The following is a 22865-nucleotide window of genomic DNA, read 5'->3' as shown; positions in this document are numbered from 1 at the left end:
AGTCCACGCTGAGGCCGGGAGTTTGAGTCCACGCTGAGGGCGGGAGAATGAGTCCACACTGAGGCGGGAGTTCGAGTCCACGCTGAGGCCGGGAGAATGAGTCCACGCTGAGGCCGGGAGATTGAGTCCACGCTGAGGCCGGGAGATCGAGTCCATGCTGAGGCCGGGAGATCGAGTCCACGTTGAGGTGGGGAGTTCGAGTCCACGTTGAGGCCGGGAGTCTGAGTCCATGCTGAGGCTGAGAGTCTGAGTCCACGCTGAGGCCGGGAGATCGAGTCCACACTGAGGCCGGGAGTTTGAGTCCATGCTGAGGTCGGGAGTTTGAGTCCACGCTGAGGGCGGGAGAATGAGTCCACACTGAGGCGGGAGTTCGAGTCCACACTGAGTCCGGGAGAATGAGTCCACGCTGAGGCCGGGAGATAGAGTCCATGCTGAGGCCGGGAGATTGAGTCCACGCTGAGGCCGGGAGATCGAGTCCATGCTGAGGCCGGGAGATCGAGTCCACGTTGAGGTGGGGAGTTCGAGTCCACGTTGAGGCCGGGAGTCTGAGTCCAAGCTGAGGCTGGGAGATCGAGTCCACGCTGAGGCTGGGAGATCGAGTCCACGCTGATGCCGGACGTCGGAGTCCACGCTGAGGCTGGTAGATCGAGTCCACGCTAAGGCTGGGAGATCGAGTCCATGTTGAGGTGGGGGGTTCGAGTCCACGCTGATGCCGGGAGTCTGAGTCCACGCTCAGGCCAGGGGTTCGAGCAAGGCTGAGGTCGGGAGTTCGAGTCCACGCTGAGGCTGGGAGATCGTGTCCTCGCTGTGGCTGGGAGATCGAGTCCACGCTGATGCCGGGAGATCAAGTCCACACTGTGGCTGGGAGATCGAGTCCACGCTGAGGCCGGCAGATCGAGTCCATGCTGAGGCCGGGAGATCGAGTCCACGCTGATGCTGGGAGTCTGAGTCCACGCTGAGGCCGGAAGATCGAGTCCACGTTGAGGTGGGGAGTTCGAGTCCACCCTGAGGCCGGGAGTCTGAGTCCACGCTGAGGCCGGGAGTCTGAGTCCACGCTGATGCCGGGAGTCTGAGTCCACGCTGAGGCCGGGAGATCGAGTCCACGCTGAGACCTGGAGATCGAGTCCACGCTGAGGGTGGCAGATCGAGTCCACGCTGAGGCCGGGAGTCTGAGTCCACGCTGAGGCCTGGAGATCGAGTCCACACTGAGGCCGGGAGATCGAGTCCACGCTGAGGCTGGCAGATCGAGTCCACATTGAGGCCGGGAGGTCAAGTCTACGCTGAGGCCGCGAGTTCGAGTCCACGCTGAGGCCGGGAGTTTGAGTCCACGCTGAGGGCGGGAGAATGACTCCACACTGAGGCGGGAGTTCGAGTCCAAACTGAGGCCGGGAGAATGAGTCCACACTGAGGCCGGGAGATCGAGTCCATGCTGAGGCCGGGAGATCGAGTCCACGTTGAGGTGGGGAGTTCGAGTCCACAGTGAGGCCGGGAGTTTGAGTCCACGCTGAGGGCGGGAGAATGAGTCCACACTGAGGCGGGAGTTCGAGTCCACACTGAGGCCGGGAGAATGAGTCCACGCTGAGGCCGGGAGATTGAGTCCACGCTGAGGCCGGGAGATCGAGTCCATGCTGAGGCCGGGAGATCGAGTCCACGTTGAGGTGGGGAGTTCGAGTCCACGTTGAGGCCGGGAGTCTGAGTCCATGCTGAGGCTGAGAGTCTGAGTCCACGCTGAGGCCGGGAGATCGAGTCCACGCTGAGGCCGGGAGATCGAGTCCACGTTGAGGTGGGGGGTTCGAGTCCACGCTGATGCCGGGAGTCTGAGTCCACGCTCAGGCCGGGGGTTCGAGCCAAGGCTGAGGTCGGGAGTTCGAGTCTACGCTGAGGCCGGGAGATCGAGTCCATGCTGAGGCTGGGAGATCGTGTCCTCGCTGAGGCTGGGAGATCGAGTCCACGCTGAGGCCGGGAGATCGAGTCCACACTGTGGCTGGGAGATCGAGTCCACGCTGAGGTCGGGAGTTTGAGTCCACGCTGAGGGCGGGAGAATCAGTCCACACTGAGGCGGGAGTTCGAGTCCACACTGAGGCCGGGAGAATGAGTCCACGCTGAGGCCGGGAGATTGAGTCCACGCTGAGGCCGGGAGATTGAGTCCACGCTGAGGCCGGGAGTCAGAGTCCATGCTGAGGCCGGGAGTTTGACCCAAGGCTGAGGTGGGGAGTTCGAGTCCACGCTGAGGCTGGGAGATCGAGTCCACGCTGAGGCTGGGAGATCGAGTCCACGCTGAGGCCTGGAGATCGAGTCCACACTGAGGCTGGGAGATCGAGTCCACGCTGAGACCGGGAGATCGAGTCCACGTTGAGGTGGGGAGTTCGAGTCCACCCTGAGGCCGGGAGTCTGAGTCCACGCTGATGCCGGGAGTCTGAGTCCACGCTGAGGCCGGGAATTTGAGTCCACGCTGATGCCGGGAGTCTGAGTCCACGCTGAGGCCTGGAGATCGAGTCCATGCTGAGGTTGGCAGATCGAGTCCACGCTGAGGCCGGGAGATCGAGTCCACGCTGAGGCCGGGAGTTCGAATCCACATTGAGGCTGGGAGAACGAGTCCACGCTGAGGCCAGGAGTTTGACCCAAGGCTGAGGTGGGGAGTTCGAGTCCACGTTGAGGTGGGGAGTTCGAGTCCACGCTGAGGCCTGGAGATCGAGTCCACGCTGAGGCTGAGAGTCTGAGTCCACGTTGAGGCTGAGCGTCTGAGTCCACGCTGATGCCGGAAGTCTGAGTCCTCGCTGAGGCCTGGAGATCGAGTCCACGCTGAGGTCGGGAGTTCGAGTTCACGCTGAGGCTGGCAGATCGAGTCTACGCTGAGGTCGGGAGATCGAGTCCACGCTGAGGCTAGGAGTTCAAGTCTATGCTGAGGCCTGGAGATCGAGTCCACGCTGAGGTCGGGAGTTCGAGTTCACGCTGAGGCTGGCAGATCGAGTCTACGCTGAGGTCGGGAGATCGAGTCCACGCTGAGGCTAGGAGTTCAAGTCTACGCTGAGGCCTGGAGATCGAGTCCACACTGAGGTCGGGAGATCGAGTCCACGCTGAGGCTAGCAGATCGAGTCCACGCTCAGGCCGGGAGTTCAAGTCTACGCTGAGGCCGGGAGATCGAGTCCACACTGAGGCCGGGAGTTTGAGTCCACACTGAGGCCGGGAGAATGAGTCCACGCTGAGGCCGGGAGATTGAGTCCACGCTGAGGCCGGGAGATTGAGTCCACGCTGAGGCCGGGAGTTTTACCCAAGGCTGAGGTGGGGAGTTCGAGTCCACGCTGAGCCTGGGTGATCGATTCCATGCTGAGGCCGGGAAATTGAGTCCACGCTGAGGCCGGGAGATTGAGTTCACGCTTAGGCTGGGAGATCATGTCCATGCTGAGGCCAGGAGATCGAGTCCACGCTGAGGCTGGGAGATCGAGTACTCGCTGAGGCTGGGAGATCGAGTCCACGCTGAGGCCGGGAGATCGAGTCCACACTGTGGCTGGGAGATCGAGTCCACGCTGAGGCCTGGAGATCGAGTCCACACTGAGGCTGGGAGATCGAGTCCACGCTGAGGCCGGGAGATCGAGTCCACGTTGAGGTGGGGAGTTCGAGTCCACCCTGAGGCCGGGAGTCTGAGTCCACGCTGATGCCGGGAGTCTGAGTCCACGCTGATGCCGGGAGTCTGAGTCCACGCTGAGGCCGGGAGATCGAGTCCACGCTGAGGCCGGGAGATCGAGTCCACGCTGAGGCCGGGAGATCGAGTCCACGCTGATGCCGGGAGTCCGAGTCTACGCTGAGGCCGGGAGATCGAGTCCACACTGAGGCCGGGAGTTCGAATCCACGCTGAGGCCGGGAGTTCGAATCCACGCTGAGGCTGGGAGATCCAGTCCACGCTGAGGCCGGGAGTTCGAATCCAAGCTGAGGCCGGGAGATCGAATCCACGCTGAGGCTGGGAGATCGAGTCCACGCTGAGGCCGGGAGTTCGAATCCACACTGAGGCCTGGACATCGAGTCCACACTGAGGCTGGGAGATTGAGTCCATACTGAGGTCGGGAGTTTGAGTCCACACTGAGGTCGGGAGTTTGAGTCCACGCTGAGGTCGGGAGTTTGAGGCCACGCTGAGGTCGGGAGTTTGAGTCCACACTGAGGTCGGGAGTTTGAGTCCACGCTGAGGTCGGGAGTTTGAGTCCACACTGAGGTCGGGAGCTTGAGTCCACGTTGAGGTCGGGAGTTTGAGTCCACACTGAGGTCGGGAGCTTGAGTCCACGCTGAGGTCGGGAGTTTGAGTCCACACTGAGGTCGGGAGTTCGAGTCCACACTGAGGTCGGGAGTTCAAGTCTACGCTGAGGCCGGGAGTTCGAGTCCATGCTGAGGCCGGGAGAATGAGTCCACGCTGAGGCCAGGAGTTTGACCCAAGGCTGAGGTGGGGAGTTCGAGTCCACGCTGAGGCTGGGAGATCGAGTCCATGCTGAGGCCGGGAGATTGAGTCCACGCTGAGGCCGGGAGATCGAGTCCACGTTGAGGTGGGAAGTTCGAGTCCACGCTGAGGCTGAGAGATCGAGTCCATGCTGAGGCCGGGAGTCTGAGTCCACGCTGAGGCTGAGAGTCTGAGTCCACGCTGAGGCTGAGAGTCTGAGTCCACGCTGAGGCCGGGAGATCGAGTCCACGCTGAGGCCGGGAGATCGAGTCCACGCTGAGGTCTGGAGTTCGAGTCCACGCTGAGGCCGGGAGATCGAGTCCACACTGAGGCCGGGAGTCTGAGTCCACGCTGAGGCCTGGAAATCGAGTCCACGCTGAGGCCGGGAGATCGAGTCCACGCTGAGGCCGGGAGATCAAGTCCACGCTGAGGCCGGGAGATCAAGTCCACGCTGAGGCCGGGAGATCGAGTCCACGCTGATGCCGGGAGTCCGAGTCTACGCTGAGGCCGGGAGTTCGAGTCCACACTGAGGCCGAGGAGGTTGAGTCCACGCTGAGGCCGGGAGTTCGAATCCACGCTGAGGCCTGGACATCGAGTCCACGCTGAGGCCTGGACATCGAGTCCACACTGAGGCTGGGAGATTGAGTCTACGCTGAGGCCGGGAGATCGAGTCCACGTTGAGGTGGGGAGTCTGAGTCCACGCTGAGGACGGGAATCTGAGTCCACGCTGATGCCGGGAGTCTGAGTCCACGCTGAGGCCTGGAGATCGAGTCCACGCTGAGGTCGGGAGTTCGAGTCCACGCTGAGGCTGGCAGATCGAGTCCACGCTGAGGCCGGGAGTCTGAGTCCACGCTGAGGCCGGGAGATCAAGTCCACGCTGAGGCTGGGAGATCGAGTCCACGCTGATGCCGGGAGTCCGAGTCTATGCTGAGGCCGGGAGTTCGAGTCCACACTGAGGCCGGGAGGTCGAGTCCACGCTGAGGCCGGGAGTTCGAATCCACGCTGAGGCCTGGACATCGAGTCCACGCTGAGGCCTGGACATCGAGTCCACACTGAGGCTGGGAGATTGAGTCTACGCTGAGGCCGGGAGATCGAGTCCACGTTGAGGTGGGGAGTCTGAGTCCACGCTGAGGATGGGAATCTGAGTCCACGCTGATGCCGGGAGTCTGAGTCCACGCTGAGGCCTGGAGATCGAGTCCACGCTGAGGTCGGGAGTTCGAGTCCACGCTGAGGCTGGCAGATCGAGTCCACGCTGAGGCCGGGAGATCGAGTCCACGCTGAGGCCGGGAGATCGAGTCCACGCTGAGGCCGGGAGATCGAGTCCACACTGAGGTCGGGAGTTCAAGTCTACGCTGAGGCCGGGAGTTCGAGTCCATGCTGAGGCCGGGAGAATGAGTCCACGCTGAGGCCAGGAGTTTGACCCAAGGCTGAGGTGGGGAGTTCGAGTCCACGCTGAGGCTGGGAGATCGAGTCCATGCTGAGGCCGGGAGATTGAGTCCACGCTGAGGCCGGGAGATCGAGTCCACGTTGAGGTGGGAAGTTCGAGTCCACGCTGAGGCTGAGAGATCGAGTCCATGCTGAGGCCGGGAGTCTGAGTCCACGCTGAGGCTGAGAGTCTGAGTCCACGCTGAGGCTGAGAGTCTGAGTCCACGCTGAGGCCGGGAGATCGAGTCCACGCTGAGGCCGGGAGATCGAGTCCACGCTGAGGTCTGGAGTTCGAGTCCACGCTGAGGCCGGGAGATCGAGTCCACACTGAGGCCGGGAGTCTGAGTCCACGCTGAGGCCTGGAAATCGAGTCCACGCTGAGGCCGGGAGATCGAGTCCACGCTGAGGCCGGGAGATCAAGTCCACGCTGAGGCCGGGAGATCAAGTCCACGCTGAGGCCGGGAGATCGAGTCCACGCTGATGCCGGGAGTCCGAGTCTACGCTGAGGCCGGGAGTTCGAGTCCACACTGAGGCCGAGGAGGTTGAGTCCACGCTGAGGCCGGGAGTTCGAATCCACGCTGAGGCCTGGACATCGAGTCCACGCTGAGGCCTGGACATCGAGTCCACACTGAGGCTGGGAGATTGAGTCTACGCTGAGGCCGGGAGATCGAGTCCACGTTGAGGTGGGGAGTCTGAGTCCACGCTGAGGACGGGAATCTGAGTCCACGCTGATGCCGGGAGTCTGAGTCCACGCTGAGGCCTGGAGATCGAGTCCACGCTGAGGTCGGGAGTTCGAGTCCACGCTGAGGCTGGCAGATCGAGTCCACGCTGAGGCCGGGAGTCTGAGTCCACGCTGAGGCCGGGAGATCAAGTCCACGCTGAGGCTGGGAGATCGAGTCCACGCTGATGCCGGGAGTCCGAGTCTACGCTGAGGCCGGGAGTTCGAGTCCACACTGAGGCCGGGAGGTCGAGTCCACGCTGAGGCCGGGAGTTCGAATCCACGCTGAGGCCTGGACATCGAGTCCACGCTGAGGCCTGGACATCGAGTCCACACTGAGGCTGGGAGATTGAGTCTACGCTGAGGCCGGGAGATCGAGTCCACGTTGAGGTGGGGAGTCTGAGTCCACGCTGAGGACGGGAATCTGAGTCCACGCTGATGCCGGGAGTCTGAGTCCACGCTGAGGCCTGGAGATCGAGTCCACGCTGAGGTCGGGAGTTCGAGTCCACGCTGAGGCTGGCAGATCGAGTCCACGCTGAGGCCGGGAGATCGAGTCCACGCTGAGGCCGGGAGATCGAGTCCACGCTGAGGCCGGGAGATCGAGTCCACGCTGAGTCTGGGAGTTCGAGTCCACGCTGAGGCCGGGAATTCAAGTCCACGCTGAGGCCGGGAGTTCGAATCCACGCTGAGGCCGGGAGATCGAGTCCACGCTGAGGTCGGGAGTTCGAGTCCACGCTGAGGCCGGGAGTCTGAATCCACGCTGAGGTCGGGAGTTTGAGTCCATGCTGAGGCCGGGGGTTCGAGTCCACGCTGAGGCCTGGAGATTGAGTCCACACTGAGGCCGTGAGTTCGAATCCACACTGAGGTGGAGATCGAATCCACACTCAGGTCGGGAGTTTGAGTCCATGCTGAGGTCGAGAGTTTGAGTCCACACTGAGGTCGGGAGTTTGAGTCCACACTGAGGTTGGGAGTTTGAGTCCACACTGAGGTTGGGAGTTTGAGTCCATGCTGAGGTCGAGAGTTTGAGTCCACACTGAGGTCGGGAGTTTGAGTCCACACTGAGGCCGGGAGTCTGAATCCACGCTGAGGTCGGGAGTTCGAGTCCATGCTGAGGCCGGGAGTTCGAGTCCACGCTGAGGCCTGGAGATTGAGTCCACACTGAGGCCGTGAGTTCGAATCCACACTGAGGTGGAGATCGAATCCACACTCAGGTCGGGAGTTTGAGTCCATGCTGAGGTCGAGAGTTTGAGTCCACACTGAGGTCGGGAGTTTGAGTCCACACTGAGGTCGGGAGTTTGAGTCCACACTGAGGTTGGGAGTTTGAGTCCATGCTGAGGTCGAGAGTTTGAGTCCACACTGAGGCCGGGAGTTCGAGTCCACGCTGAGGCCTGGAGATTGAGTCCACACTGAGGCCGTGAGTTCGAATCCACACTGAGGTGGAGATCGAATCCACACTCAGGTCGGGAGTTTGAGTCCATGCTGAGGTCGAGAGTTTGAGTCCACACTGAGGTCGGGAGTTTGAGTCCACATTGAGGTTGGGAGTTTGAGTCCACACTGAGGTTGGGAGTTTGAGTCCATGCTGAGGTCGAGAGTTTGAGTCCACACTGAGGTCGGGAGTTTGAGTCCACACTGTGTTCGGGAGTTTGAGTCCACACTGAGGTCGGGAGCTTGAGTCCACACTGAGGTCGGGAGTTTGAGTCCACACTGAGGTCGCGAGTTTGAGTCCACACTGAGGTCGGGAGTTTGAGTCCACACTGAGGTCGGGAGTTTGAGTCCACGCTGAGGTCGGGAGTTTGAGTCCACGTTGAGGTCGGGAGTTGGAGTCCACACTGAGGTCGGGAGTTTGAGTCCACGCTGAGGTCGGGAGCTTGAGTCCACGTTGAGGTCGGGAGTTCGAGTCCACACTGAGGTGGGGAGTTCAAGTCTACGCTGAGGCCGGGAGTTCGAGTCCACGCTGAGGCCGGGAGAAGGAGTCCACGCTGAGGCCAGGAGTTTGACCCAAAGCTGAGGTGGGGAGTTCGAGTCCACGCTGAGGCTGGGAGATCGAGTCCATGCTGAGGCCGGGAGATTGAGTCCACGCTGAGGCCGGGAGATCGAGTCCATGTTGAGGTGGGGAGTTCGAGTCCACGCTGAGGCTGGGAGATCGAGTCCATGCTGAGGCCGGGAGTCTGAGTCCACGCTGAGGCTGAGCGTCTGAGTCCACGCTGAGGCTGAGAGTCAGAGTCCACGCTGATGCCGGGAGTCTGAGTCCTCGCTGAGGCCGGGAGTCTGAGTCCACGCTGAGGCCTGGAGATCGTGTCCTCGCTGAGGCTGGGAGATCGAGTCCACGCTGAGGCCGGGAGATCGAGTCCACGCTGAGGCCTGGAGATCGTGTCCTCGCTGAGGCTGGGAGATCGAGTCCACGCTGAGGCCGGGAGATCGAGTCCACACTGTGGCTGGGAGATCGAGTCCACACTGAGGCCGGGAGATCGAGTCCATGCTGAGGCCGGGAGATCGGGTCCACGCTGATGCTGGGAGTCTGAGTCCACGCTGAGGCCGAAAGATCGAGTCCACATTGAGGCCGGGAGTTTGAGTCCACGCTGAGGGCGGGAGAATGAGTCCACACTGAGGCGGGAGTTCGAGTCCACACTGAGTCCGGGAGAATGAGTCCACGCTGAGGCCGGGAGATAGAGTCCATGCTGAGGCCGGGAGATCGAGTCCACGTTGAGGTGGGGAGTTCGAGTCCACGTTGAGGCCGGGAGTCTGAGTCCACGCTGAGGCTGGGAGATCGAGTCCACGCTGAGGCTGGGAGATCGAGTCCACGTTGAGGTGGGGGGTTCGAGTCCACGCTGATGCCGGGAGTCTGAGTCCACGCTCAGGCCAGGGGTTCGAGCAAGGCTGAGGTCGGGAGTTCGAGTCCACGCTGAGGCTGGGAGATCGTGTCCTCGCTGTGGCTGGGAGATCGAGTCCACGCTGATGCCGGGAGATCGAGTCCACACTGTGGCTGGGAGATCGAGTCCACGCTGAGGCCGGCAGATCGAGTCCATGCTGAGGCCGGGAGATCGAGTCCACGCTGATGCTGGGAGTCTGAGTCCACGCTGAGGCCGGAAGATCGAGTCCACCCTGAGGCCGGGAGTCTGAGTCCACGCTGAGGCCGGGAGTCTGAGTCCACGCTGATGCCGGGAGTTCGAGTCCACCCTGAGGCCGGGAGTCTGAGTCCACGCTGAGGCCGGGAGATCGAGTCCACGCTGATGCCGGGAGTCTGAGTCCACGCTGAGGCTGGGAGATCGAGTCCACGCTGATGCCGGACGTCAGAGTCCACGCTGAGGCTGGTAGATCGAGTCCACACTGAGGCCGGGAGATCGAGTCCACGCTGAGGCCTGGAGATCGAGTCCACGCTGAGGGTGGCAGATCGAGTCCACGCTGAGGCCGGGAGTCTGAGTCCACGCTGAGGCCTGGAGATCGAGTCCACACTGAGGCCGGGAGATCGAGTCCACGCTGAGGCTGGCAGATCGAGTCCACATTGAGGCCGGGAGTTCAAGTCTACGCTGAGGCCGGGAGTTCGAGTCCACGCTGAGGCCGGGAGTTTGAGTCCACGCTGAGGGCGGGAGAATGACTCCACACTGAGGCGGGAGTTCGAGTCCAAACTGAGGCCGGGAGAATGAGTCCACACTGAGGCCGGGAGATCGAGTCCATGCTGAGGCCGGGAGATCGAGTCCACGTTGAGGTGGGGAGTTCGAGTCCACATTGAGGCCGTGAGTTTGAGTCCACGCTGAGGGCGGGAGAATGAGTCCACACTGAGGCGGGAGTTCGAGTCCACACTGAGGCCGGGAGAATGAGTCCACGCTGAGGCCGGGAGATTGAGTCCACGCTGAGGCCGGGAGATCGAGTCCATGCTGAGGCCGGGAGATCGAGTCCACGTTGAGGTGGGGAGTTCGGGTCCACGTTGAGGCCGGGAGTCTGAGTCCATGCTGAGGCTGAGAGTCTGAGTCCACGCTGAGGCCGGGAGATCGAGTCCATGCTGAGGCCGGGAGATCGAGTCCACGTTGAGGTGGGGGGTTCGAGTCCACGCTGATGCCGGGAGTCTGAGTCCACGCTCAGGCCGGGGGTTCGAGCCAAGGCTGAGGTCGGGAGTTCGAGTCTACGCTGAGGCCGGGAGATCGAGTCCATGCTGAGGCTGGGAGATCGTGTCCTCGCTGAGGCTGGGAGATCGAGTCCACGCTGAGGCCGGGAGATCGAGTCCACACTGTGGCTGGGAGATCGAGTCCACGCTGAGGCCGGGAGATCGAGTCCATGCTGAGGCCGGGAGATCGAGTCCACGCTGATGCTGGGAGTCTGAGTCCACGCTGAGGCCTGGACATCGAGTCCACACTGTGGCTGGGAGATCGAGTCCACGCTGAGGCCGGGAGATCGAGTCCATGCTGAGGCCTGGACATCGAGTCCACACTGTGGCTGGGAGATCGAGTCCACGCTGAGGCCGGCAGATCGAGTCCATGCTGAGGCCGGGAGATCGAGTCCACGCTGATGCTGGGAGTCTGAGTCCACGCTGAGGCCGGAAGATCGAGTCCACCCTGAGGCCGGGAGTCTGAGTCCACGCTGAGGCCGGGAGTCTGAGTCCACGCTGATGCCGGGAGTTCGAGTCCACCCTGAGGCCGGGAGTCTGAGTCCACGCTGAGGCCGGGAGATCGAGTCCACGCTGATGCCGGGAGTCTGAGTCCACGCTGAGGCTGGGAGATCGAATCCACGCTGAGGCCTGGAGATCGAGTCCACGCTGAGGGTGGCAGATCGAGTCCACGCTGAGGCCGGGAGTCTGAGTCCACGCTGAGGCCTGGAGATCGAGTCCACACTGAGGCCGGGAGATCGAGTCCACGCTGAGGCTGGCAGATCGAGTCCACATTGAGGCCGGGAGTTCAAGTCTACGCTGAGGCCGGGAGTTCGAGTCCACGCTGAGGCCGGGAGTTTGAGTCCACGCTGAGGGCGGGAGAATGACTCCACACTGAGGCGGGAGTTCGAGTCCATGCTGAGGCCGGGAGATCGAGTCCACGTTGAGGTGGGGAGTTCGAGTCCACGTTGAGGCCGGGAGTCTGAGTCCATGCTGAGGCTGAGAGTCTGAGTCCACGCTGAGGCCGGGAGATCGAGTCCATGCTGAGGCCGGGAGATCGAGTCCACGCTGAGGTCGGGAGTTCGAGTCCACGCTGAGGCCGGGAGTCTGAATCCACGCTGAGGTCGGGAGTTTGAGTCCATGCTGAGGCCGGGGGTTCGAGTCCACGCTGAGGCCTGGAGATTGAGTCCACACTGAGGCCGTGAGTTCGAATCCACACTGAGGTGGAGATCGAATCCACACTCAGGTCGGGAGTTTGAGTCCATGCTGAGGTCGAGAGTTTGAGTCCACACTGAGGTCGGGAGTTTGAGTCCACACTGAGGTTGGGAGTTTGAGTCCACACTGAGGTTGGGAGTTTGAGTCCATGCTGAGGTCGAGAGTTTGAGTCCACACTGAGGTCGGGAGTTTGAGTCCACACTGAGGCCGGGAGTCTGAATCCACGCTGAGGTCGGGAGTTCGAGTCCATGCTGAGGCCGGGAGTTCGAGTCCACGCTGAGGCCTGGAGATTGAGTCCACACTGAGGCCGTGAGTTCGAATCCACACTGAGGTGGAGATCGAATCCACACTCAGGTCGGGAGTTTGAGTCCATGCTGAGGTCGAGAGTTTGAGTCCACACTGAGGTCGGGAGTTTGAGTCCACACTGAGGTCGGGAGTTTGAGTCCACACTGAGGTTGGGAGTTTGAGTCCATGCTGAGGTCGAGAGTTTGAGTCCACACTGAGGCCGGGAGTTCGAGTCCACGCTGAGGCCTGGAGATTGAGTCCACACTGAGGCCGTGAGTTCGAATCCACACTGAGGTGGAGATCGAATCCACACTCAGGTCGGGAGTTTGAGTCCATGCTGAGGTCGAGAGTTTGAGTCCACACTGAGGTCGGGAGTTTGAGTCCACATTGAGGTTGGGAGTTTGAGTCCACACTGAGGTTGGGAGTTTGAGTCCATGCTGAGGTCGAGAGTTTGAGTCCACACTGAGGTCGGGAGTTTGAGTCCACACTGTGTTCGGGAGTTTGAGTCCACACTGAGGTCGGGAGCTTGAGTCCACACTGAGGTCGGGAGTTTGAGTCCACACTGAGGTCGCGAGTTTGAGTCCACACTGAGGTCGGGAGTTTGAGTCCACACTGAGGTCGGGAGTTTGAGTCCACGCTGAGGTCGGGAGTTTGAGTCCACGTTGAGGTCGGGAGTTGGAGTCCACACTGAGGTCGGGAGTTTGAGTCCACGCTGAGGTCGGGAGCTTGAGTCCACGTTGAGGTCGGGAGTTCGAGTCCACACTGAGGTGGGGAGTTCAAGTCTACGCTGAGGCCGGGAGTTCGAGTCCACGCTGAGGCCGGGAGAAGGAGTCCACGCTGAGGCCAGGAGTTTGACCCAAAGCTGAGGTGGGGAGTTCGAGTCCACGCTGAGGCTGGGAGATCGAGTCCATGCTGAGGCCGGGAGATTGAGTCCACGCTGAGGCCGGGAGATCGAGTCCATGTTGAGGTGGGGAGTTCGAGTCCACGCTGAGGCTGGGAGATCGAGTCCATGCTGAGGCCGGGAGTCTGAGTCCACGCTGAGGCTGAGCGTCTGAGTCCACGCTGAGGCTGAGAGTCAGAGTCCACGCTGATGCCGGGAGTCTGAGTCCTCGCTGAGGCCGGGAGTCTGAGTCCACGCTGAGGCCTGGAGATCGTGTCCTCGCTGAGGCTGGGAGATCGAGTCCACGCTGAGGCCGGGAGATCGAGTCCACGCTGAGGCCTGGAGATCGTGTCCTCGCTGAGGCTGGGAGATCGAGTCCACGCTGAGGCCGGGAGATCGAGTCCACACTGTGGCTGGGAGATCGAGTCCACACTGAGGCCGGGAGATCGAGTCCATGCTGAGGCCGGGAGATCGGGTCCACGCTGATGCTGGGAGTCTGAGTCCACGCTGAGGCCGAAAGATCGAGTCCACATTGAGGCCGGGAGTTTGAGTCCACGCTGAGGGCGGGAGAATGAGTCCACACTGAGGCGGGAGTTCGAGTCCACACTGAGTCCGGGAGAATGAGTCCACGCTGAGGCCGGGAGATAGAGTCCATGCTGAGGCCGGGAGATTGAGTCCACGCTGAGGCCGGGAGATCGAGTCCATGCTGAGGCCGGGAGATCGAGTCCACGTTGAGGTGGGGAGTTCGAGTCCACGTTGAGGCCGGGAGTCTGAGTCCACGCTGAGGCTGGGAGATCGAGTCCACGCTGATGCCGGACGTCGGAGTCCACGCTGAGGCTGGTAGATCGAGTCCACGCTGAGGCTGGGAGATCGAGTCCACGTTGAGGTGGGGGGTTCGAGTCCACGCTGATGCCGGGAGTCTGAGTCCACGCTCAGGCCAGGGGTTCGAGCAAGGCTGAGGTCGGGAGTTCGAGTCCACGCTGAGGCTGGGAGATCGTGTCCTCGCTGTGGCTGGGAGATCGAGTCCACGCTGATGCCGGGAGATCGAGTCCACACTGTGGCTGGGAGATCGAGTCCACGCTGAGGCCGGCAGATCGAGTCCATGCTGAGGCCGGGAGATCGAGTCCACGCTGATGCTGGGAGTCTGAGTCCACGCTGAGGCCGGAAGATCGAGTCCACCCTGAGGCCGGGAGTCTGAGTCCACGCTGAGGCCGGGAGTCTGAGTCCACGCTGATGCCGGGAGTTCGAGTCCACCCTGAGGCCGGGAGTCTGAGTCCACGCTGAGGCCGGGAGATCGAGTCCACGCTGATGCCGGGAGTCTGAGTCCACGCTGAGGCTGGGAGATCGAGTCCACGCTGATGCCGGACGTCAGAGTCCACGCTGAGGCTGGTAGATCGAGTCCACACTGAGGCCGGGAGATCGAGTCCACGCTGAGGCCTGGAGATCGAGTCCACGCTGAGGGTGGCAGATCGAGTCCACGCTGAGGCCGGGAGTCTGAGTCCACGCTGAGGCCTGGAGATCGAGTCCACACTGAGGCCGGGAGATCGAGTCCACGCTGAGGCTGGCAGATCGAGTCCACATTGAGGCCGGGAGTTCAAGTCTACGCTGAGGCCGGGAGTTCGAGTCCACGCTGAGGCCGGGAGTTTGAGTCCACGCTGAGGGCGGGAGAATGACTCCACACTGAGGCGGGAGTTCGAGTCCAAACTGAGGCCGGGAGAATGAGTCCACACTGAGGCCGGGAGATCGAGTCCATGCTGAGGCCGGGAGATCGAGTCCACGTTGAGGTGGGGAGTTCGAGTCCACATTGAGGCCGTGAGTTTGAGTCCACGCTGAGGGCGGGAGAATGAGTCCACACTGAGGCGGGAGTTCGAGTCCACACTGAGGCCGGGAGAATGAGTCCACGCTGAGGCCGGGAGATTGAGTCCACGCTGAGGCCGGGAGATCGAGTCCATGCTGAGGCCGGGAGATCGAGTCCACGTTGAGGTGGGGAGTTCGGGTCCACGTTGAGGCCGGGAGTCTGAGTCCATGCTGAGGCTGAGAGTCTGAGTCCACGCTGAGGCCGGGAGATCGAGTCCATGCTGAGGCCGGGAGATCGAGTCCACGTTGAGGTGGGGGGTTCGAGTCCACGCTGATGCCGGGAGTCTGAGTCCACGCTCAGGCCGGGGGTTCGAGCCAAGGCTGAGGTCGGGAGTTCGAGTCTACGCTGAGGCCGGGAGATCGAGTCCATGCTGAGGCTGGGAGATCGTGTCCTCGCTGAGGCTGGGAGATCGAGTCCACGCTGAGGCCGGGAGATCGAGTCCACACTGTGGCTGGGAGATCGAGTCCACGCTGAGGCCGGGAGATCGAGTCCATGCTGAGGCCGGGAGATCGAGTCCACGCTGATGCTGGGAGTCTGAGTCCACGCTGAGGCCTGGACATCGAGTCCACACTGTGGCTGGGAGATCGAGTCCACGCTGAGGCCGGGAGATCGAGTCCATGCTGAGGCCTGGACATCGAGTCCACACTGTGGCTGGGAGATCGAGTCCACGCTGAGGCCGGCAGATCGAGTCCATGCTGAGGCCGGGAGATCGAGTCCACGCTGATGCTGGGAGTCTGAGTCCACGCTGAGGCCGGAAGATCGAGTCCACCCTGAGGCCGGGAGTCTGAGTCCACGCTGAGGCCGGGAGTCTGAGTCCACGCTGATGCCGGGAGTTCGAGTCCACCCTGAGGCCGGGAGTCTGAGTCCACGCTGAGGCCGGGAGATCGAGTCCACGCTGATGCCGGGAGTCTGAGTCCACGCTGAGGCTGGGAGATCGAGTCCACGCTGAGGCCTGGAGATCGAGTCCACGCTGAGGGTGGCAGATCGAGTCCACGCTGAGGCCGGGAGTCTGAGTCCACGCTGAGGCCTGGAGATCGAGTCCACACTGAGGCCGGGAGATCGAGTCCACGCTGAGGCTGGCAGATCGAGTCCACATTGAGGCCGGGAGTTCAAGTCTACGCTGAGGCCGGGAGTTCGAGTCCACGCTGAGGCCGGGAGTTTGAGTCCACGCTGAGGGCGGGAGAATGACTCCACACTGAGGCGGGAGTTCGAGTCCATGCTGAGGCCGGGAGATCGAGTCCACGTTGAGGTGGGGAGTTCGAGTCCACGTTGAGGCCGGGAGTCTGAGTCCATGCTGAGGCTGAGAGTCTGAGTCCACGCTGAGGCCGGGAGATCGAGTCCATGCTGAGGCCGGGAGATCGAGTCCACGTTGAGGTGGGGGGTTCGAGTCCACGCTGATGCCGGGAGTTCGAGTCCACGCTGAGGCCGGGAGATCGAGTCCATGCTGAGGCCGGGAGATCGAGTCCACGCTGATGCTGGGAGTCTGAGTCCACGCTGAGGCCTGGACATCGAGTCCACACTGTGGCTGGGAGATCGAGTCCACGCTGAGGCCGGGAGATCGAGTCCATGCTGAGGCCTGGACATCGAGTCCACACTGTGGCTGGGAGATCGAGTCCACGCTGAGGCCGGGAGATCGAGTCCATGCTGAGGCCGGAAGATCGAGTCCACGTTGAAGTGGGGAGTTCGAGTCCACCCTGAGGCTGGGAGTCTGAGTCCACGCTGAGGCTGGGAGTCTGAGTCCACGCTGAGGCTGGGAGTCTGAGTCCACGCTGAGGCTGGGAGATCGAGTCCACGCTGATGCCGGAAGTCGGAGTCCACGCTGAGGCTGGCAGATCGAGTCCACGCCGAGGCCGGGAGATCGAGTCCACGCTGAGGGTGGCAGATCGAGTCCACGCTGAGGCCAGGAGTCTGAGTCCACGCTGAGGCCTGGAGATCGAGTCCACTCTGAGGCCGGGAGATCGGGTCCACGCTGAGGCTGGCAGATCGAGTCCATGCTGAGGCCGGGAGTTCAAGTCTACGCTGAGGCCGGGAGATCGAGTCCACACTGAGGCTGGGAGTTCAAGTCTACGCTAAGGCCGGGAATTCGAGTCCACGCTGACGTCGGGAGTTTGAGTCCACACTGAGGCGGGAGTTCGAGTGCACACTGAGGCCGGGAGAATGAGTCCACGCTGAGGTCGGGAGTCTGAGTCCACGCTGAGGCCGGGAGTTTGACCCAAGGCTGAGGTGGGGAGTACGAGTCCACGCTGAGCTTGGGTGATCGACTCCATGCTGAGGCCGGGAGATTGAGTCCACGCTGAGGCCGGGAGATTGAGTTCACGCTTAGGTTGGGAGATCAAGTCCATGCTGAGGCCGGGAGATCGAGTCCACGCTGAGGCTGGGAGATCGAGTCCACGCTGAGGCTGGGAGATCGAGTCCACGCTGAGGCCTGGAGATCGAGTCCACACTGAGGCTGGGAGATCGAGTCCACGCTGAGACCGGGAGATCGAGTCCACGTTGAGGTGGGGAGTTCGAGTCCACCCTGAGGCCGGGAGTCTGAGTCCACGCTGAGGCCTGGAGATCGAGTCCATGCTGAGGGTGGCAGATCGAGTCCACGCTGAGGCCGGGAGATCGAGTCCACGCTGAGGCCGGGTGTTCGAATCCACATTGAGGCCGGGAGTTCAAGTCTACGCTGAGGCCGGGAGTTCGAGTCCACGCTGAGGCCGGGAGAATGAGTCCACGCTGAGGCCAGGAGTTTGACCCAAGGCTGAGGTGGGGAGTTCGAGTCCACGCTGAGGCTGGGAGATCGAGTCCATGCTGAGGCCGGGAGATTGAGTCCACGCTGAGGCCGGGAGATTGAGTTCACGCTTAGGTTGGGAGATCAAGTCCATGCTGAGGCCGGGAGATCGAGTCCACGCTGAGGCTGGGAGATCGAGTCCACGCTGAGGCTGGGAGATCGAGTCCACGCTGAGGCCTGGAGATCGAGTCCACACTGAGGCTGGGAGATCGAGTCCACGCTGAGACCGGGAGATCGAGTCCACGTTGAGGTGGGGAGTTCGAGTCCACCCTGAGGCCGGGAGTCTGAGTCCACGCTGAGGCCTGGAGATCGAGTCCATGCTGAGGGTGGCAGATCGAGTCCACGCTGAGGCCGGGAGATCGAGTCCACGCTGAGGCCGGGTGTTCGAATCCACATTGAGGCCGGGAGTTCAAGTCTACGCTGAGGCCGGGAGTTCGAGTCCACGCTGAGGCCGGGAGAATGAGTCCACGCTGAGGCCAGGAGTTTGACCCAAGGCTGAGGTGGGGAGTTCGAGTCCACGCTGAGGCTGGGAGATCGAGTCCATGCTGAGGCCGGGAGATTGAGTCCACGCTGAGGCCGGGAGATCGAGTCCACGTTGAGGTGGGGAGTTCGAGTCCACGCTGAGGCTGGGAGGTCGAGTCCACGCTGAGGCCGGGAGTCTGAGTCCACGCTGAGGCTGGGAGATCGAGTCCACGTTGAGGCTGAGCGTCTGAGTCCACGCTGATGCCGGAAGTCTGAGTCCTCGCTGAGGCCTGGAGATCGAGTCCACGCTGAGGTCGGGAGTTCGAGTTCACGCTGAGGCTGGCAGATCGAGTCTATGCTGAGGTCGGGAGATCGTGTCCACGCTGAGGCTGGGAGTTCAAGTCTACGCTGCGGCCTGGAGATCGAGTCCACACTGAGGTCGGGAGATCGAGTCCACGCTGAGGCTAGCAGATCGAGTCCACGCTGAGGCCGGGAGTTCAAGTCTACGCTGAGGCCGGGAGATCGAGTCCACACTGAGGCCGGGAGTTTGAGTCCACGCTGAGGTCGGGAGTTTGAGTCCACGCTGAGGGCGGGAGAATCAGTCCACACTGAGGCGGGAGTTCGAGTCCACACTGAGGCCGGGAGAATGAGTCCACGCTGAGGCCGGGAGATTGAGTCCACGCTGAGGCCGGGAGATTGAGTCCACGCTGAGGCCGGGAGTCTGAGTCCATGCTGAGGCCGGGAGTTTGACCCAAGGCTGAGGTGGGGAGTTCGAGTCCACGCTGAGCCTGGGTGATCGATTCCATGCTGAGGCCGGGAAATTGAGTCCACGCTGAGGCCGGGAGATCGAGATCACGCTTAGGCTGGGAGATCATGTCCATGCTGAGGCCAGGAGATCGAGTCCACGCTGAGGCTGGGAGATCGAGTACTCGCTGAGGCTGGGAGATCGAGTCCACGCTGAGGCCGGGAGATCGAGTCCACACTGGCTGGGAGATCGAGTCCACGCTGAGGCCTGGAGATCGAGTCCACACTGAGGCTGGGAGATCGAGTCCACGCTGAGGCCGGGAGATCGAGTCCACGTTGAGGCCTGGACATCGAGTCCACACTGTGGCTGGGAGATCGAGTCCACGCTGAGGCCGGGAGATCGAGTCCATGCTGAGGCCGGAAGATCGAGTCCACGTTGAAGTGGGGAGTTTGAGTCCACCCTGAGGCTGGGAGTCTGAGTCCACGCTGAGGCTGGGAGATCGAGTCCATGCTGAGGCCGGAAGTCGGAGTCCACGCTGAGGCTGGCAGATCGAGTCTACGCTGAGGCCGGGAGATCGAGTCCACGCTGAGGGTGGCAGATCGAGTCCACGCTGAGGCCAGGAGTCTGAGTCCACGCTGAGGCCTGGAGATCGAGTCCACTCTGAGGCCGGGAGATCGAGTCCACGCTGAGGCTGGCAGAACGAGTCCACGCTGAGGCCGGGAGTTCAAGTCTACGCTGAGGCCGGGAGATCGAGTCCACACTGAGGCCCGGAGTTCAAGTCTACGCTAAGGCCGGGAATTCGAGTCCACGCTGACGTCGGGAGTTTGAGTCCACACTGAGGCGGGAGTTCGAGTGCACACTGAGGCCGGGAGAATGAGTCCACGCTGAGGCCGGGAGATCGAGTCCACGCTGAGGCCGGGAGATCAAGTCCACGCTGAGGCCGGGAGATCGAGTCCACGCTGAGGCCGGGAGTTCGAATCCACGCTGAGGCCGGGAGTTCGAATCCACGCTGAGGCTGGGAGATCGAGTCCACGCTGAGGCCTGGACATCGAGTCCATGCTGAGGCCTGGACATCGAGTCCACACTGAGGCTGGGAGATTGAGTCTACGCTGAGGCCGGGAGATCGAGTCCACGTTGAGGTGGGGAGTCTGAGTCCACGCTGAGGCCGGGAATCTGAGTCCACGCTGATGCCGGGAGTCTGAGTCCACGCTGAGGCCTGGAGATCGAGTCCACTTCTGAGGTCGGGAGTTCGAATCCACGCTGAGGCTGGCAGATCGAGTCCACGCTGAGGCTGGCAGATCGAGTCCACGCTGAGGCTGGCAGATCGAGTCCACGCTGAGGCCGGGAGTTCAAGTCTACGCTGAGGCAGGGAGATCGAGTCCACACTGAGGCCGGGAGTTCACGTCTACGCGAAGGCCGGGAGTTCGAGTCCACGCTGAGGCCGGGAGATCGAGTCCACACTGAGGCCGGGAGTCAAGTCTACGCTGAGGTCGGGAGTTTGAGTCCACGCTGAGGTCGGGAGTTTGAGTCCACACTGAGGTCAGGAGTTTGAGTCCACACTGAGGTCGGGAGTTTGAGTCCACACTGAGGTCGGGAGTTTGAGTCCACACTGAGGTCGGGAGTTTGAGTCCACACTGAGGTCGGGGGTTTGAGTCCACACTGAGTTCGGGAGTTTGAGTCCACGCTGAGGTCGGGAGTTTGAGTCCACGCTGAGGTCGGGAGTTTGAGTCCATACTGAGGTCGGGAGTTTGAGTCCACACTGAGGTCGGGAGTATGAGTCCACGCTGAGGTCGGGAGCTTGAGTCCACACTGAGGTCGGGAGTTCGAGTCCACACTGAGGTCGGGAGTTTGAGTCCACACTGAGGTCGGGAGTTTGAGTCCACACTGAAGTCGGGAGATCAAGTCCACGCTGAGGCTGGGAGATCGAGTCCACGCTGATGCCGGGAGTCCGAGTCTACGCTGAGGCCGGGAGTTCGAGTCCACACTGAGGCCGGGAGGTCGAGTCCACGCTGAGGCCGGGAGTTCGAATCCACGCTGAGGCCTGGACATCGAGTCCACGCTGAGGCCTGGACATCGAGTCCACACTGAGGCTGGGAGATTGAGTCTACGCTGAGGCCGGGAGATCGAGTCCACGTTGAGGTGGGGAGTCTGAGTCCACGCTGAGGACGGGAATCTGAGTCCACGCTGATGCCGGGAGTCTGAGTCCACGCTGAGGCCTGGAGATCGAGTCCACGCTGAGGTCGGGAGTTCGAGTCCACGCTGAGGCTGGCAGATCGAGTCCACGCTGAGGCCGGGAGATCGAGTCCACGCTGAGGCCGGGAGATCGAGTCCACGCTGAGGCCGGGAGATCGAGTCCACGCTGAGGCTGGGAGTTCGAGTCCACGCTGAGGCCGGGAATTCAAGTCCACGCTGAGGCCGGGAGTTCGAATCCACGCTGAGGCCGGGAGATCGAGTCCACGCTGAGGTCGGGAGTTCGAGTCCACGCTGAGGCCGGGAGTCTGAATCCACGCTGAGGTCGGGAGTTTGAGTCCATGCTGAGGCCGGGAGTTCGAGTCCACGCTGAGGCCTGGAGATTGAGTCCACACTGAGGCCGTGAGTTCGAATCCACACTGAGGTGGAGATCGAATCCACACTCAGGTCGGGAGTTTGAGTCCATGCTGAGGTCGAGAGTTTGAGTCCACACTGAGGTCGGGAGTTTGAGTCCACACTGAGGTTGGGAGTTTGAGTCCACACTGAGGTTGGGAGTTTGAGTCCATGCTGAGGTCGAGAGTTTGAGTCCACACTGAGGTCGGGAGTTTGAGTCCACACTGAGGCCGGGAGTCTGAATCCACGCTGAGGTCGGAAGTTCGAGTCCATGCTGAGGCCGGGAGTTCGAGTCCACGCTGAGGCCGTGAGTTCGAATCCACACTGAGGTGGAGATCGAATCCACACTCAGGTCGGGAGTTTGAGTCCATGCTGAGGTCGAGAGTTTGAGTCCACACTGAGGCCGGGAGTTCGAGTCCACGCTGAGGCCTGGAGATTGAGTCCACACTGAGGCCGTGAGTTCGAATCCACACTGAGGTGGAGATCGAATCCAAACTCAGGTCGGGAGTTTGAGTCCATGCTGAGGTCGAGAGTTTGAGTCCACACTGAGGTCGGGAGTTTGAGTCCACACTGAGGTTGGGAGTTTGAGTCCACACTGAGGTTGGGAGTTTGAGTCCATGCTGAGGTCGAGAGTTTGAGTCCACACTGAGGTCGGGAGTTTGAGTCCACACTGTGTTCGGGAGTTTGAGTCCACACTGAGGTCGGGAGCTTGAGTCCACACTGAGGTCGCGAGTTTGAGTCCACACTGAGGTCGGGAGTTTGAGTCCACACTGAGGTCGGGAGTTTGAGTCCACGCTGAGGTCGGGAGTTTGAGTCCACGTTGAGGTTGGGAGTTGGAGTCCACACTGAGGTCGGGAGTTTGAGTCCACGCTGAGGTCGGGAGCTTGAGTCCACGTTGAGGTCGGGAGTTCGAGTCCACACTGAGGTCGGGAGTTCGAGTCCACGCTGAGGCCGGGAGATCGAGTCCACGCTGAGGTCTGGAGTTCGAGTCCACGCTGAGGCCGGGAGATCGAGTCCACACTGAGGCCGGGAGTCTGAGTCCACGCTGAGGCCTGGAGATCGAGTCCACGCTGAGGCCAGGAGTCTGAGTCCACGCTGAGGCCTGGAGATCGAGTCCACTCTGAGGCCGGGAGATCGAGTCCACGCTGAGGCTGGCAGAACGAGTCCACGCTGAGGCCGGGAGTTCAAGTCTACGCTGAGGCCGGGAGATCGAGTCCACACTGAGGCCCGGAGTTCAAGTCTACGCTAAGGCCGGGAATTCGAGTCCACGCTGACGTCGGGAGTTTGAGTCCACACTGAGGCGGGAGTTCGAGTGCACACTGAGGCCGGGAGAATGAGTCCACGCTGAGGCCGGGAGATTGAGTCCACGCTGAGGTCGGGAGTCTGAGTCCACGCTGAGGCCGGGAGTTTGACC

At 62.0% G+C, this 22865-nt stretch overlaps 1 pseudogene; it reads right to left on the bottom strand.

Annotated features, from left to right (window-relative positions):
- LOC148149442 (uncharacterized) overlaps nucleotides 1-19004 on the bottom strand; it is a 44925-nt pseudogene extending 25921 nt beyond the window's left edge.
- Between the last annotated feature and the right edge of the window lie 3861 nt (nucleotides 19005-22865).

Source organism: Chiloscyllium plagiosum, unplaced genomic scaffold (assembly GCF_037043375.1).
Source record: "Chiloscyllium plagiosum isolate Xiang-an unplaced genomic scaffold, Cpla_swu_hap1 HiC_scaffold_8, whole genome shotgun sequence".
NCBI classification, from domain to species: domain Eukaryota; kingdom Metazoa; phylum Chordata; class Chondrichthyes; order Orectolobiformes; family Hemiscylliidae; genus Chiloscyllium; species Chiloscyllium plagiosum.
This window is presented reverse-complemented; position numbering and strand designations above follow the sequence as displayed.